The sequence below is a fragment of the Micromys minutus genome (assembly GCF_963924665.1).
Source record: "Micromys minutus genome assembly, chromosome: 8".
Lineage (NCBI taxonomy): Eukaryota > Metazoa > Chordata > Mammalia > Rodentia > Muridae > Micromys > Micromys minutus.
The window spans coordinates 42,244,021-42,260,169 of NC_137977.1; the positions used below are offsets into that span (position 1 = coordinate 42,244,021).

Here is a 16,149-nt window from a genome sequence, read left to right on the forward strand (position 1 = left end):
CCCACTAACTGCTTTGTCTAGCCATCTGCTGGTGAAATGCATTTTGCTTCAGATACTAAAATACTAATGTATATATAATTGGGACAGAGGGCCTCACACACAATCAAGACATGGTTCCAGAATGGAACAATATTTCAATCTCTACCCTCATTCTATCCCAAGGCAGAAGTGATAGCTTGTGACAACTCTGTTAGTTATGTCCCCATAACTAACATATGGGAAGCATGTCCGCAAGCACGGCTATGCATCTTCACAGTAAGACAAAGCTGGAGCCATTGTTAGAGAAAAGAACTTTTTTTCTTTTTCTGTTCTTTCTTTTTCTGGCATGTGTGTGATGTACACATACATATGTACATGTTTGTGTGGGTCTACACACACATTTATGAAAGCCAGAGGTTGACATCACATGTCTTCCACCTTAACTCCATACCTCACTTGTTGAGACAGTGTCTCTAACTGAACCTGGAGTTCGCTGATTTGGCTAGATTGGCTGAATAGCAAACTCCAAGGATCCTCTTGTCCATGCTTCACCAGAATGTTGAGATTAAAGGTGCTGGACTTGATTTTTATAGAGGTGATGGGACGCAAACTCAGGTTTGTTTCTCATAAGTTTTTTCCAAGTATCAATTCTATTTTGTCAACTGGAAAATTAGATAACCTTCCAGTGTAACAAGGTATTAATTGTCTTTCTCATCACCACCAGATCCAGCACCACCCTGGCCTTTCTTAGCATTCTTCCTCTTTACTCAGCCTGGACGGCCACCATCATAAGAGAACAAAGGGAGACGTCAATGTGCTTTTGGAAGTCCAGAAGAACAATAAAGGATGGGATGTTCAACAGCTGCTTGCCGACAGACCCTGATGTGATGTTGGCAGATGAGCACATGGGCCTGGTGAATAGATTTGGCCAGGCCCAGCTTAAAGGCCTAGGTCTGCAGCCATCTCTCTCCAAGAAATCCTCAATCGTCAGAGTCAGGATGTAATCCAGCTTCATCTTGCCCTCATCCAGCACTCCACTGAGAACAAGTCACTTCAGTAGAGTGCTGCCTTTAAACAGACATACTGCCTTCTTGTCCAGCATCAACAGCTCCTGGGCAGCCTTACAAATTTTGGCCAGGGTAAATGTAACCCTCCACACCTCATGTTTGTTCCGGAGTCCACACTCTCCAATCAACTTTAGCTCTGTCGAGACATGATTTCTCAAAGGGTCTCTGCGGGGTCATAAAGGTTTTGTGACAAACCCAGCTTCTGGCGAACAGCATGTTGACTTCGCTAGGCACCTATAAACTCTCCTGTAACCAGTACTTTGCTAATTCAGACACCCACCCCACCCAGCACCAGAAAGATAATTTCTTATGAAACTTAACTCATCATATTTTTGTTATAACATTTAAAATTTATAAATTTGGTAAAAGACCATAATTCTTAATAAGTATCAGCAAAAGAATGAATTTTTACAATTATACACACACACACACACACACACACACACACACAAGAAAATATATAGAAAGATTATAAGAGGGTTCAATATTTTCAACATTTACCTGAAGATCCAAAACAATCCATGATTTAGAAAAACAAAAATTAAGTTTTTCTAAAGGACTGAAGATTAAACTAAATATTTTTAAAATACATGAAGATAAATAGGGAAAGCACTTATGAGCCCCTACCCACAACTGAGTACCTATCAACAGTTAATGCCTGCTAGAGGAAAAATGGTTTTCTTTAAGGTGTGGCCCCTGATAGGTTGACCATGGTGGGTTGTCCCACCATGCATATGTAAGCAGCACGATGTAGACTCAGTGGGTTATCTGGGGGAGGCAAGCATGAAATTAGAAGGAGGAGTAGGAGGTTGAGGAGATCCAAGAGGAGTTAGGGGACAGAAGAAATAGAGAATGAAGTATATATGCATGAAATTCTCTAAGAATAAAATCATTAGAAAAAATACTTAAAGATGGAATTACAAGCTCATAAATTAAAACCCAAAAAGTCATCAGTTAAGAACAAATTTCTAATGAGATTATGTCCTTGATGGTTTTATATCAACTTGATTCAAGCTAGAGTCACCAGAAAGGAGGGAATCTCAATTGAGAAAATGTCTTCATAAGATCAGCCAAAAGGCATTTTCTTAGTGATCAATGGGAGAGGGCACAGCCTATTGTGGATAGTGCTACCCCTGGGCTAGTGGTCCTGGGTTCTACAAGAAAACAGGCTGAGCAAAGCCATAAAAGCAAGCCAGTAATCAGAATTCCCCCATGGGCTGTGTCAGCTCCTATCTCCAGGACCTTGCCCTGTTTGAGTTCCTATCTCGACTTCCTTTGATAGTGAACAGTGCTACAGAAGTGCAAATCAAATAAACCCTTTCCTTGCCAAGTTGCTTTTGGCTATGGTGCTTCACTACAGTAATAGAAACACTAAGAGAGACTATTTCAATAACTGAAATTTAAGATTGCATAAATGATTCTGTAGACACAGTCAAAAAGAAAATTGTTAAAGTGGAGGGTACAACTGAGGATATATCAAGTATATCATAAGAGAAGATAAGCTCTTGGGCATATACCCAAAGCATTCTATATCCTACTACAGAGATGATTTCTTGTCCCTGTTCATAGCTGTTCTCTCTACTCATAGCAACTGGAAATAGGAAACAACCTAGATGTTCATCAACTGCTGAATAGATAATGAAAATGTGGTGAATTAACACAATATAAAATCATTTAGCTGTTTAGAGAAATTAAATTTTCATGTAGATAAATGGCTCAAGAAGGACTCCAGTTGGGGCAGCAGAAGGCAGGAGTGATCATGGCAATGTTTGAGCAGATGAGAGCAAACATGGGCAAGTTGCTCAAGAGTATTGACAGGTACCACCCTGAGAATTTAGCTACACTGGAGCAGTATGTGGAGACACAGGACAAGAAGAATGCGTATGATCTGGAGGCCAAAGTGGCCATCCTAAAACTGTACCAATTCAACCCAGCCTTCTTCCAGACCACAGTCACTGCCCAGATTCTGCTGAAAGCCCTCCCCAACCTTCCCCACACCGACTTCACTCTGTGCAAGTGTATGATCGACCAGGCACATCAAGAAGAGAGGCCCATCAAACAGATCTTGTACCTCGGGGACCTGCTGGAGACCTGCCACTTTCAAGCCTTCTGGCAAGCCCTGGATGAGAACATGGACCTTCTGGAAGACATAACAGTTTTTGAAGACTCTGTCAGAAAATTTATCTGCCATGTGGTGGGCATCACGTACCAACACATCAACCACTGGATGCTGGCTGAGATGCTAGGGACCTGACTGACAACCAGCTGAAGGTGTGGATGAGCAAGTACGGCTGGAGCGCTGATGAGTCTGGGCAGATCTTCGTCTGCAGCCAGGAAGAGAGCATTAAGCCCAAGAACATCATGGAGAAGATTGACTTTGACAGTGTGTCCAGCATCATGGCCTCCTCCGAGTAACTGTGCATGTGCATTAATAAAGATTTGTTCACTCCAAAAAAATGGCTCAAGAAAAAGATAATTCTGAGTAAGGTAGCCCAGACCCAAAGAGACAAATATTGTATTTTCTCAAATATGCATATGTTAGCATTTAAGTTTTTGGTAGGTATACGAAATTTGAGTAATCACAGAAGTGAGGTACCTAGTTAGGGACCAGTAGCGTGAGAAGGTCTCCCAAGTGAGGAGAAATAAAGCATAGTATGATAGAAAGACAAAGGGGAGAAGTAAAATAGGAGGGTTAAATGGGGAGTGGATGGAAAACTAGGGTAAAAGCGAAAACACAAGGAGGGACAGCTAACACTAAAGGCCTTCTGAAAAAGCATATAAAAACCTACTACTGAAGAGGCTTCCTTGTGATGCAAATGGAGTCACCATATAAGGGGGGAGAAAATTCCCCAACTCAACATCTTATGCCACCAAGTAAAACCTCCAGTGAAATGGATATGTCTTGTTGAGTTGTATGCCAAAGTGGTCCCAGAGACCTTACCATCACCACTAAAAATCACATACTATTGCCAAAGCTGTTGGTTCTTCTCTACAACCCAATGGTGATGCCCTATTTCAGAAGGAAATGCTTACTTATGTCATCATATCAAGCTGATACCTAACTAGAAGCTACACCCCATTGACTAGTGTTTCTGAGGCAAAAAGGTATTCTTTATACTACCAAAGGAGAAAATTAATCATAAATATCACTCAGCTACAAATCTTGCAACTCACAACAGCAACCTGCCTACAAGATACTGGTATAATAGTAGCAAAAATGTTATAGTAATAACCAACCACCCTTTTATTGGATTTAAGACCCATCCATGACATGAAAGCCATATATGATATTGCTAAACTCATCAAGAACTTGACACTAAATAGATCATAGTTCTAAAGAAAAGGTTACTACTATTATTCTATTAAAGGAACATAGCAATGAAATGACTACTAATGATATTGCTATAATCACAGATCAGTATGTAAATACTAATCAGAAAAGCTTTTTCTCACAGTAGATGGAGATTTAACAGTAAGACACACACAATTGAACAGCTTACAGAAAGTGCCAGACTCTACAGTACATAGTCCTAAGAGGACTGTCTTCATCAAACTCCTTTCCTCAAGGCTCTGGGATATGTATAAAAGAAAGAGGGGAGATTGTAAGTGTTGAAGGCAAGGCATGACTCAAAGAAAACAGTGATGTCAGACATGATAGACTGATGTACATATGAACTCATAGCATGCACAAGACCTGCACAGGTTTAAACCTGACAGGGTTCCAGCACTCAGAAGGAAAAGTAGACATGGGGTACCACCCCTAACCAAAAGGTTATTTGCAACTGATTCTCATTTACAAAAGGCAAATCAGTCTTCTCTAATGGAGTGTTACTGGGTTTATCAACCAAATTCCAGGGTAGGCTTTATGCCCAGTAGTTGGCCAACACACAACAAAATTCATGAGTGTTGGGGTATTTATTTGGGAGAAGGGACCTTGTTGCTTCATTTTATTTTGTTTTAGCCTTTTTTGTCTTGTTGGTTCTTTATCTTCATTTTCATTTTGGGGGGCTTTGTGGGGGAGGGTTAAAAGAGAGAGTAAAAGAGAGAGAAAGAGAAAGCATAAAGTTGAATGAGTATTGAGATGGGGGAGCTGGGAGGCGTTGGAAGGGAAAAACATGATCAAAATATATTGCATGAAAAAAATAAGAAAAGGAAGGTAAATTAAAAACTATGAAAAAGTCTTAACATTTATTTAAAGAGTTCATTAAAATGTGCAAGGACAGGGGAGAGGGTCCTTTATCTATCCAAAAGATAAAGCACTATCTAGTCAAGTGATAAATAGATTTGCCACACGGCATGAAGAACAGAGTTCAGATCCATAGCACACGGGTAAATCCATGTGCAGTACCTTGCATCCATAATCCTGCTGTGAGATAGGCAGCAGAGGCAGGAGAATCCCCAAAAGCTCATGGTCCAGGCAGCCTGGCCTATGCCATGCTGAACAACAAGAGTTTGTCTCAAACAAGGTAGAAGGTGATTATTGACACAGAGGTTCTCTGATCTCTACAAATGTGTCATGGTAAAAACAAGCATATAGTTATACTTGGTGCCTATCCAAGGGACTCTGTATTCTATTAAAGAGATATTCATTCAGTCATATTCATTGCCACTCTAGTCACAATAGCTAGGCAATGGAAACAACCTAAATGTCCTTCAGCTGATGAGTGGATAATGAAAATATGGTGCATGTTCACAATGGAATTCTATTCAGCTGTAAAGAAAAATGAAACCATACAATTTGCATATAAATGGATGGAACTAGAAAATTTTATGCTGAAGTAACTCAGCCCCAGAAAAACAAGCATCGCGTGTTCTCTCAATCACAGATCCTAACCTCAAATCTTTAGATTTGAGTATATAATCCGAAGTAAGCCAAGAAGTCGGGAAAGTGAGTGGAGAGCATTGTGGAGGGTACAGAAAGGTGGATAGCAAGATGTGGGTGCTGAGAGCGCTGAGCGGGTGGGGAAGGTGATAACTGGGGAAGGAATTTTAACCAGGGATTGGAGGAGGAGGACAATAGAGAGGGAGAGGAAGAAGAAAAAATAAATAACATTAGGGATGTTTGTACAAGCCATAGAGAAACATTAGTTTATAATCTTACTTAAATACACATATATATCATACAAATAAATGCATATATATATATATATAAAACTTTTTAAATGGAGTGATGCTAGAGGTGATAATATGCCCCCCCAAAAATCATAGAATATCAAACAAAACCCCATTACCAACTATAAAAAAATTTCCCTTTGAGAATGTTGATCAGGGGAGTCCAAGAGACCTACAAATCAATATAGGCTAATGTCATTGGCATTGGTGACCTGCTAATACTTGAAGGCAAGACCCTATTCTGAAGATGCCCTATTCTTGGGACTCAAGGCTTGAAAGAATAAAGCTGAACCTGACCTAAATGCCTCCCTGAGGACTGGCTCACATAATATCCAAAGGTGACATACAACCTGCCAAGGGAGGAAAGTAATCAATTATCCTACTAGCTGTAAAGCCTATAGACCACACACAATAAGTCTGGTAACTTGCTATCACCAATGATTCAGCAATGACACTTTTAACTTACGAACAACCAACAACTGTCTAATTGAACTTAGAGCCCATCCACAAGAGGAAACTCATACCTGGTACCAGAAACCTAGACAAGCTCCTAAGCATGAAGAGATCATAGACCCTAAAGGACCCTATACTGCCATTTTCCTCAACCAACGTCCTAACTGTATTCAGAATACTTACTCCTACAGATCATTGTAGCTCTCAGCTCTCATCAAAGAAGCTTTGTATACAGCAGATGGGCGCTGAATCCACAAGCAGTCAAAATGCAGAAAAAATAAGTGACACAAGGTGACCAGTCCTGATGAATATATCTACTATGCAACCCCGACACCTAAGAATCACAAACCATTACAGAAGGAGGATGTAAAGATTGTAAGATCTGAAGGCCAGGATGCCTATAACTACACAGTACTTTCTAGCAGTGACAAGGAAGCTTTTACCTATGAAATCCAAATAATATGCCTGCCTAAACAAGACTAGTATCATGACAACACCAGATGACATAATGTGTTGGGGCAACTTTCATACAGTCCAACCTCTGAATAAAATGTTGCATTTGGTCAATGACTGCTGAGAGATAGAAAATCAGTTTCCAGATGGATGAGCCCCTGATATTATTGGTTTCCAGGTGGTCAGCCCTAAACACGTGTTCATGTAAGTAATGCCAAATGGACTCAGAGGATTATGGATAGGTGGGTAGGTAGAAGATAGAAGATGCATACATACATGCATTCACACATACATACATATATACATACATATATACATGCACACATATCTTTATCTGTATGTAATTATAAAGAGGTCATAGATTTTACAGGGAGTGGGGACATGGGACATGTTGAAAGAAGAGCAGAGAGGAATAGAATTGATATGAAGGGAACATTGCTTATGTATAAATTCTCAAAAAATCTAAATAAAAAGATAATGACAGAGAGCTACATAAAATTAAGAAAGATATGAGAAGTGAGGTTGAAGTTCTGGCTGAATGCCAGAAAGAATCCATTTCTTTTAAAAGTTCATACCCAGGCATATTGTTAATAACACAAAATGGCTGAGCCCTCACAATTAATTCTCACGCTCCAGCACCTGGCCACGCTGATGAAAATGCTTCTTTGAAATCACAGGTCTTACTGAACTGCTACTATGATCTACCTAAACTTGGGAAGAGGAGAGGAGCTAGAACAAGTTCCTGATTTCAAAGTTCTTGCATGCTTTTAATGAGAAAAGGCTTTACCTCGAGAATAGCCACAAGCTTGGCTGAACACACCTTGGAATGTCAACAACAGGGAAAAAATTTCAGTAGCAGAAGTTAATGTAGTATTTTCACACTTGTACAAGGGAATAACTGAAGCAGCCGACATTATAAAGTGAAGACAAAAATCACACATTTCAGATTCAGAAGGGCTCAAAAGAGAAATTTTTCCTATCCACAGACCTTCATTTGTGTTCCTATTACCAGAAAGAAGAAGACACTTTGAAGTAAAAATAGAAATCTACTGATCAAGAAATTGATAAGCCATATCCAGAAATTAACTGTATTGACTCTTAAAATAGTACAAGTTAGTGTTAGGGTTTCAATTTTAACCTAATAATCCTATTCAGTGCTGGCATCTAGTGGCCTGAAGAGACTTCATGTGGTCCAACAGGAGCTGGGACTAATTAATAATTTTAGAGTTTAAAGAAGAGCATGATTGTGTTGGAATAATTAGACATTAATGTGAAATTAATGGAAGATGTGAAGAGGGAAAATCATCACTGAAAAAATAAACTGACATGAAATCCAGGACGAAAGGAGAAAGAAAAAAAAAAACACTTGGACAATGTGTGTGTGTGTGTGTGTCTTCTGCATATACTCGGGATGCCATCTGGCTATGCGTAATTTCACAGTTGTGATCAAACGGCAGTTCCGGATAAATTAGAATGCTATATTTAGTTGCTGCATCAAGTCTTTTATTTTGAGTATATGGAAAAGTTTACTGAACTTTCAATGGAACATAATTTGTTGATATTCACAGTAAAGAGTATGAGACTCTTCTAGCTACATTCCTGTGAACAGTATGCTCCGTTTCTCTTGCTTGCTCGCAAGCCTTTAAATACCCCTTCTAGGATACTTGAAGAGCCGCTCACTTCACCTATTAATGGAAACCAGGGCCTTGTGAGAGTCAGGCAAGTTCTCAATCGGCGAGCTACATTTCCAACCCCAACTTCCTTTCCTGTCCAATATCATGTATGCAGACTGAATTTTTTTAAGCTTCTTTTTTAAAATGATGTGCAACTCATCTGCATGTTAGGTTGCATATAGAAAAAAACTGACTCATAAAGCCCAAAGATTCCTTATAAGAAGCTATGTTGTAGGACTAAGAATGTAGCTCGATTGAAATGCTTTCCCAGTGTGCACCAAGCCTTGGGTTCGATTCCCAGCATTATGTAAAACAGGTATGGAGAATGCCTAGAATCAGAAGCAGAGATTGGAAGCTCAGGGTCGTCTTTGGCTTGTAGTAAGTTTGAGAACAGCCTGGGGTATTTGAGGCAAAGACAGAGAGAAGGGGAGTGGCTAAAGAGAAAGCAGAAAGGAAAAAGGAAGGCGTAAAATGATATACCAAGTTTCTATCACAAGCATAAATTCTACAACATCCAATCTAAAACCTCTTGTTTCCTTGGCATTCACACTGTCTTTGCACCCTAGCCCTCTTTTAGTTCCCAGAGCTTTTATTGTCTAGCTGGATCTCAAATACATTGTAGCAAGTTCTAATACAATCCCCATGTGCACTCTGTCCTGAGGTATTCAAAGTTCCTCCCAACCATGAATAAATTCTGAGACTGACTCTTCCCTGGCTCGATTCTTCTAGAATAGGAAACAAATTTGAGCACAGGAAGAATGAAACAGGTTCAGGGAAATAAGGGAGGTGTGTTAAACATTTTGAGGTTGTCTTAGTTAAGGTTTCTATTGCTATCATGATCCACCATGACCAAAAAGCAAGTTAGGGAGGAAAGGATTTAATGTCATTATTCTTCCACTGGACTGTATATCATCAAAGGAAGTCAGAACAGGAACTCAAACAGAGCAGGATGCTGAAGGGAAGAGCTGAGGCAGGGGCCATGGAAGGGTGTTGCTTACTGGCTTGCTTCCCCTGGCTTACTCAGACTGCTTTCTTATAGAACCCAAGACCACCAGCACAGGGATAGCACCACCCACAGTGGGCTGGACCCTCTTCACCAAGCATCGCTAAGCAAATGCCTTGCACCTGAATATACTGCTCTGCAAAAAATGTAGCTGTGCTTTGTACTAATTTAAAAGTGGGGAGAAGGAGAAAAAGAAAAAGAAAAAAACCTTCTAGTTGGAGAAACACAGGAGTATTCAAAGCCAATGACTTCACTCACGAGGCAATTCCAGCGGTAGTTTTTATATGGCTACAGAAAGAAGAAAAGCACAGAGATTGTGTTTATAATATAAAATTTAGTTCATAAATTTTAATGGTAATCCTTCTGAGGACAGAGAAAAGTCTGTTTTCAATAGACTAGTCCAGAAAAAAAAAAAAAAAAAAAACATACCCTGCCATTGCAAGGACTGCCGGCCTGCATTTTCAAAGCACAGACTGTGAGGTTTGAAACTGGGGAAGATGTATCTTGTTCACCACACACTGCAAAAAAGATCATAAAGGCTTCCCAGCTGCCTATGACGATCCCATGATGAGCAAAATAGAAGAGCACACAGAAGCATTTCCTGGTTCTGGCTCCTCCAGAGCCAATAGGAGTCTCACTTTTCTAGTTATCTGAACATATATTACAAGAACCTGAAATCAACTGAAAAACTTGCTTATTCTTCATATGTTTAAGAAAATAAAGATGAGACATCTTGGATTTGTGTGTATGTATGTGGTTTGGGGAAATGTACCAGGTATGGCAGATGTCACCTACAGGGATCAAGCCTTACTTTTATATAGGAATGTGGCATGAGGCAAGGGACTCTCCTCTCATACTCTTCCACTAGCTGAGTAACAGAAACAGTCCCTCAAAAAGGAAATATCAAAGGCCCCACACTGTTGTAGCATTTTTCTCACAGAAAAATAAGAATCATTGAGGCAACTTTAAAAGACTCAAGTAAAGGTTTCAAAGACAATATTTGTTTAGACCTTGTTTTGTGAAACCTAACACATAAATTCGGTTAACAGGCTCTAATATATATATGTATATGATGTATATGTATATCTCAAGGCAGAAATCATCGCATTTACAATAAGTTACAAATAAAATGAGTTCTGCATTTTCAACCTAAATTCAGTTTCACCATGGTCTTGTTCCAAGCCTTGCTCACCTTGACTTTGTCAGTGGACCCTTTCCTTTGATTCATTACAGCTGTTCTTTTCAGAGCCCACCAAACACGGGACTTTCTTAATGCCCACCCCATTTGTAGTCACTGAGAATACCATCCACGGAGAGCTGTTCTTCCTCACTGCCTCAAGCTCTGAAGCTTCTTTTTCTCTGGTGCTCTCACTGAGCCATTAGGTTTGATAAGTACCAGTTGTCAGCAATTCAGTTCTGTAGATGATAATGTGAAAAACATGCTGTGGTTCCATCATAGGCCTTTAGGAGAGCAGCTTAAAGTACTGTCTTTCAGGAACTTGCAGTGGAGGGTACCATCTATAGCTACAGTGGTCTGAAGGCTTTACTAAAAGAGCGGAAAGACCTGCATCCAAGATGGCCCCTCGATGCACTGAGCACAATTGAACTATCCTGCTCTGGGGCTGAAGCTAGAGTTTCGTGCGTACTAGGAAAGCTCTCTGCCAGTGACCTCCTACTCCTGATCTGCCTTACTATTTTATTTTGGTTTTGATGGGTGTTTTTTTATTTAGACTTTAAATTTGCAATCCTACCTCACTATCCAAGTGCTGGGATTGCAAAACTCTGTCACAATGCCCTGGCCTCGGTTTTGATGACAGCCTCCATTGCTCTCCATAGAGATGATTGAACACCCTTGTAACATGGCAACCATCAAACGTGACCCAGGAGAACAAGGCTGAAGTCACAGTTTTATGTCTTTTATTGTATTACCCAAAAGTCACATGCTTCCATTTCTACCACATGCTATCCTTTAGAAGCAAGTCACTAAATCTGACCCACACTCAGGGGAAATTAGGCTCCACCTTTTCAAAAGACAAATGCCAAAGCACTTGTGGACATATTTCCAAGTCACCCCAGGAGAAAGCTTAAACATATCTTCACGAAGAGCTAATTAAATGAAGTACGGCTATTGTCTCCAAAGACTTTTATGGCATACTCCTTGCCTTGGCATGGGGCAGCCACTAATGCATGCTCATAAGAAGATTTTAATTTTATGCATATTTACTTCATCAATATAATGCATGTTAAATAAGTGTGGGGTTTTTTTAAGTTTTAAAAAGAAATGTGGATGAAAGGTGATCTAAATGTTCCTCATCTCCTAAGATCTCTTGAGAGGAATGTAAAGACATCACTATGTATATACATTATATACATAGTTATTAAAATTCAGTTGTGTATATATACTGAGAACTGGTGATATCCATATAAACATAAACTGAAGAAAATGGCAAGCTGACCATTTTTTATAAGGGGCATCTGCATGTGCATTACACAGAAATACAAAAAAAAAAAAAAAAAAAAAAAAAAAAGCCTGGATTGTGATAGCTAAAGAGTTAGAATAATGAGAGAATGTACATTTTTATCCATAATTTGAATTTCATATGTACATGCTTTCATTTTCATAGTCGTATTTTGTATGTTCAAGAAAGCAAATATAAATCAATATAAAAACAAAAGCAACAGCACGAGCAAAACTAGTTTTCAGAAGTCATTAAGAGGGGGGTATAGCTCAGTGGTAGAGCATTTGACTGCAGAAGTCAGTAAGAATGTTCCTCAAACAGACTGGCCTCAAACTCATACCAATCCTCCTGCCTCTGCCTCACAAGCACTGGAATTAAATGCATGTGCCACTCTGCCTAGCTTAAATATTTTTAATGTTCAATTTTTCATTCACAGAAAAAGGAACATAAAATCAAAACTACTTTGTGACCACTTTTCACTCCATGTAGTGAATACTCTAAAGTTAGATAGCATAATTTTAGGACCAAATGCAGTTTTCAAAGCTGTGAAACTGAATAGAAGCCCTTGGAAGGCCACTTGACAATGGCTACAAAACTTAACAATGCACACAGCCTTTGACTCAGTTCCCCTTTTAGAAATTTGTCTTCAGATGTACGCAAATAGCATATTCCCAGGGTGTAATAAATACTACCCAAAACTTACATTAACCTAAATATCCTTTAACATAAGTAAAATGAGTTATGGTAAATTTACACCATCCACTATGTTGCAGCTAAAGTAAGGATCTGCATACACATGAGTTCAATGACACATTAAGTATAAAAGTAAGCACGGAAGCCAAACTTGGTGACACACACCTTTAATCCCAGCCCTTGGGAGGCAGAGGCAGGCACATTGCTCACGAGTTCAAGGCCAGCTTGGTCTACAAAGTGAGTTTCAGGACTGCTTCAGTTGTTATCACAGAAGAATCCTGTCTCTACAAAAGCAAGGGAAGGAAGGAAGGAAGGAAGGAAGGGAGGAAGGAAGGAAGGAAGGGAGGAAGGAAGGAAGGAAGGAAGGCAGGCAGGAAGGAAGATTTAAAAAAAAGGAACACCTTGTACATTATACTACTGCTTAGGCTTTAAAAAAAATTTTTTTTAATGTCCATTTCTATTTCCATATAAATGCTGCTGTTCTCAGCACCTAAAGGGAATACACTCCTTACAGTAACAGAAACTTACTAACAATTGCAAAACTGGATGACTGTGGGACAAAGAAAAGAGACTTCGTTCTGCACATTTGAGTTACTTTTGGCCCACGTTAACACACTGCTTACTAAAATCAGGCAACACAGAATGCTGTGTATCGTGTTTGGCATGTTGTTGAATTCATATGTTTTGCAGCTGGTGACACTGAATCACATACGACGAGAACAGGTAAAGTCTCCAAACCAGACAGAAAGCATCTCATAGCTAGTTAGGTATTAACAGCCTGGAAGGTCATGGAGGACTGACCCTTCCCCTTCATCAGCAGCAGCTTGTGAAAGTCAGGGCTTCACCTACAGAGCTCTAGTTACTGCTTAGAACTTCTTGGTGTGGGGGAGGAATGGAGATTAATCTGACCAAAATATATTATGTTTATCTATGAAAATGTCACTACTGAGTTTCATTATATATGGTCTGTGTTACTATTGAGAAAAAGAAAAATAACAGGCTATGAGTTGCTCTCTTGAAAGAAACACATTATGACCAGTCTAAAAAGTCCTAAGGTCCTAAAATTAGTACGATTGGTATCTGTCTGGAGGCTTTATACCGACTTCTCTTAACAGCTGAATATGATGGCACACTCCTTTAATGGCAGCAGACTCAGAGACACATTGATTGTTATGAGGAGGAAGTAGCCTGATTTACCTAGTGACTTTCAGGCCAGCCAGGAATGCAGAATGACCCACTGTCTCAGAAGAAGGTTGTATTAAACGAAGATGGGGGAAGAGGAAGAAGAGGAGGAAGAGAAGAACACCAACAACTCTTCAAACAGTGTTACCCTAATTGACTAACCTGGCAATGTTTGCCTACTGTGCAGTAGAGTGAGTCTGTTAAGGGGGTAACTAGTCATTTTCTGGTTGAAATTAAGACCTGCACTACAGGAGGGAATTCATACCTGGCACTGTTAAGCTAGCCCAGAGCCAGCGGATAGAGGTTATATGTCTTAATGGAGAGGCTATCATTGTTGTTTTGATAAATATATATGATAGTCCCATTAAACTACATGGGGTAAAACATTATAGAATGCTGTCTTTGAGGAACAACAAAGTGGTAGCACTCATGAAATGTAAGCTCAAGTCCTGACTAACTTCATAAAAATGGCCCTGTCATTAGAGTAGGAATAGAGCTCTTGAGACCCCCCTCATCCCTGAAAATTTATAGGCAGTTCATAGCTGTGGATGGAAAAAGAAAGTTTTTTTTCCAGTGGTGCAGCCACTAGAAAGATAGATGCCCATGCCCGTTTTCATCCATGTTTCTATGAGCAACCTTAATGAAACAAATTAGGTCACAAACACATACACAAAGAAAGTAGGAGGAAGTCTGGCCAGGAAGAGAAAGGTAGAGGTAAGAGTAGGAAAGGACAAGAGAGGGTGGGTGAGTTGAGTTAACATAGTCAAAATATAGCATATGCATATGAAAAGAGCATGATACAATCCATAAGTAAAAGTAATATATGCTAAAGACTTTAAGAGAGAATTTATCCTCACACATATGGTCACCTGATTTTTGACAAAGGAGCTGAAAACATTCAATGGAAAAAGGACAGCCTCTTCAACAAATGGTGTTGGTCCAACTGGCACATAGCATGCAGAAGAATGAAAATAGATCCTTTCTTATCTCCTCGTACAAAGCTCAAGTGTAAGTGGATCAAAGATCTCCACATTAAACCAGGTACACTGAAACTATTAAATGAGAATTAGGAAAACCTTAAAACACATAGGCACAGGGGAAATTTTCCTGAACAAAACACCAATGGCTTCAGCTCTAAGGTCAAAGATTGACAAATGGGACTTAATGAGATTGCAAAGTTGCTGTAAGGCTAAGGACACTGTCAAGAAAACAAAATGGCAGCCAACAGAGTGGGAAAAGATATGTTACCAACCCCACATCTGATAGAAACCTAATATCCAAGATATACAAAGAACTCAAAATGCTAGACACCAGAGAATCAAACAACCCTATTTAAAAAATGGGTTACAGAGCTAAACAAAAAGTTCTCAACTGAGGAATATCAAATGGCTGAGAAGTATCTAAGGATGTGCTCAACACCCTTAGCCATCAGGGAAATGCAAATCAAAACAACCCTGAGATTCCACCTCATACCAGTCAGATTGGCCAAGATCAAAAATTGAGATGACAGCAGATGCTGGCGAGGATGTGGAGAAAAAGGAACACTTCTCCACTGTTGGCGGGGTTGTAAACTGGTACAACCACTCTGGAAATCAGTCTGGTGATTCCGTGGACATAGTACTACCTGAAGATCCAGCTATTCCACTTCTGGGCATTTACCCCAGAGAAGTTCCAACATACAACAAAGACACATGTACCACAATGTTCATAGCAGCCCTATTTATAATAGCCAGAAGCTGGAAAGAACCCAGATGTCCTTCAGTAGATGAATGGATACAAAAATTGTGGTACATTTATACAATGGAGTACTACTCAGGTATCAGGAAAAAAAAAATGACCTTATGAAATTCTTAAGAAAATGGTTGCATCTAGAGAATATCATCCTGAGCGAGATAACCCAGTCATAAAAGAACAGACCTAATATTCAGTCACTGATAATTGGATACTAACCCCAGAAAGCTCTGAACACCCCAGAAACAACTCACAGACTGTGTGAAGTTCAAGAAAAAGAAAAGAAAAGAAAAAAACATTATGTTTACTCCTTACACACCAAGAATTTGACTAATTCTGGGTTA

The 16,149-nt window shown here is 39.6% G+C and overlaps 2 pseudogenes across 2 annotated transcripts; one reads left to right on the forward strand and one right to left on the reverse strand.

The window, feature by feature from the left end:
• Nucleotides 1–677: 677 nt before the first annotated feature.
• On the reverse strand, nucleotides 678–1,262 carry LOC308423397 (small ribosomal subunit protein uS4-like; annotated as a pseudogene). The gene is made up of 2 exons: nucleotides 1,137–1,262; nucleotides 678–1,016 (listed from the first exon to the last, which is right to left on the reverse strand). The product of its transcript is annotated as a small ribosomal subunit protein uS4-like (transcript).
• Nucleotides 1,263–2,805: 1,543 nt separating this feature from the next.
• LOC308423398 (eukaryotic translation initiation factor 3 subunit K-like) lies at nucleotides 2,806–3,461 on the forward strand (annotated as a pseudogene). The gene has a single exon. The product of its transcript is annotated as a eukaryotic translation initiation factor 3 subunit K-like (transcript).
• Nucleotides 3,462–16,149: the final 12,688 nt, after the last annotated feature.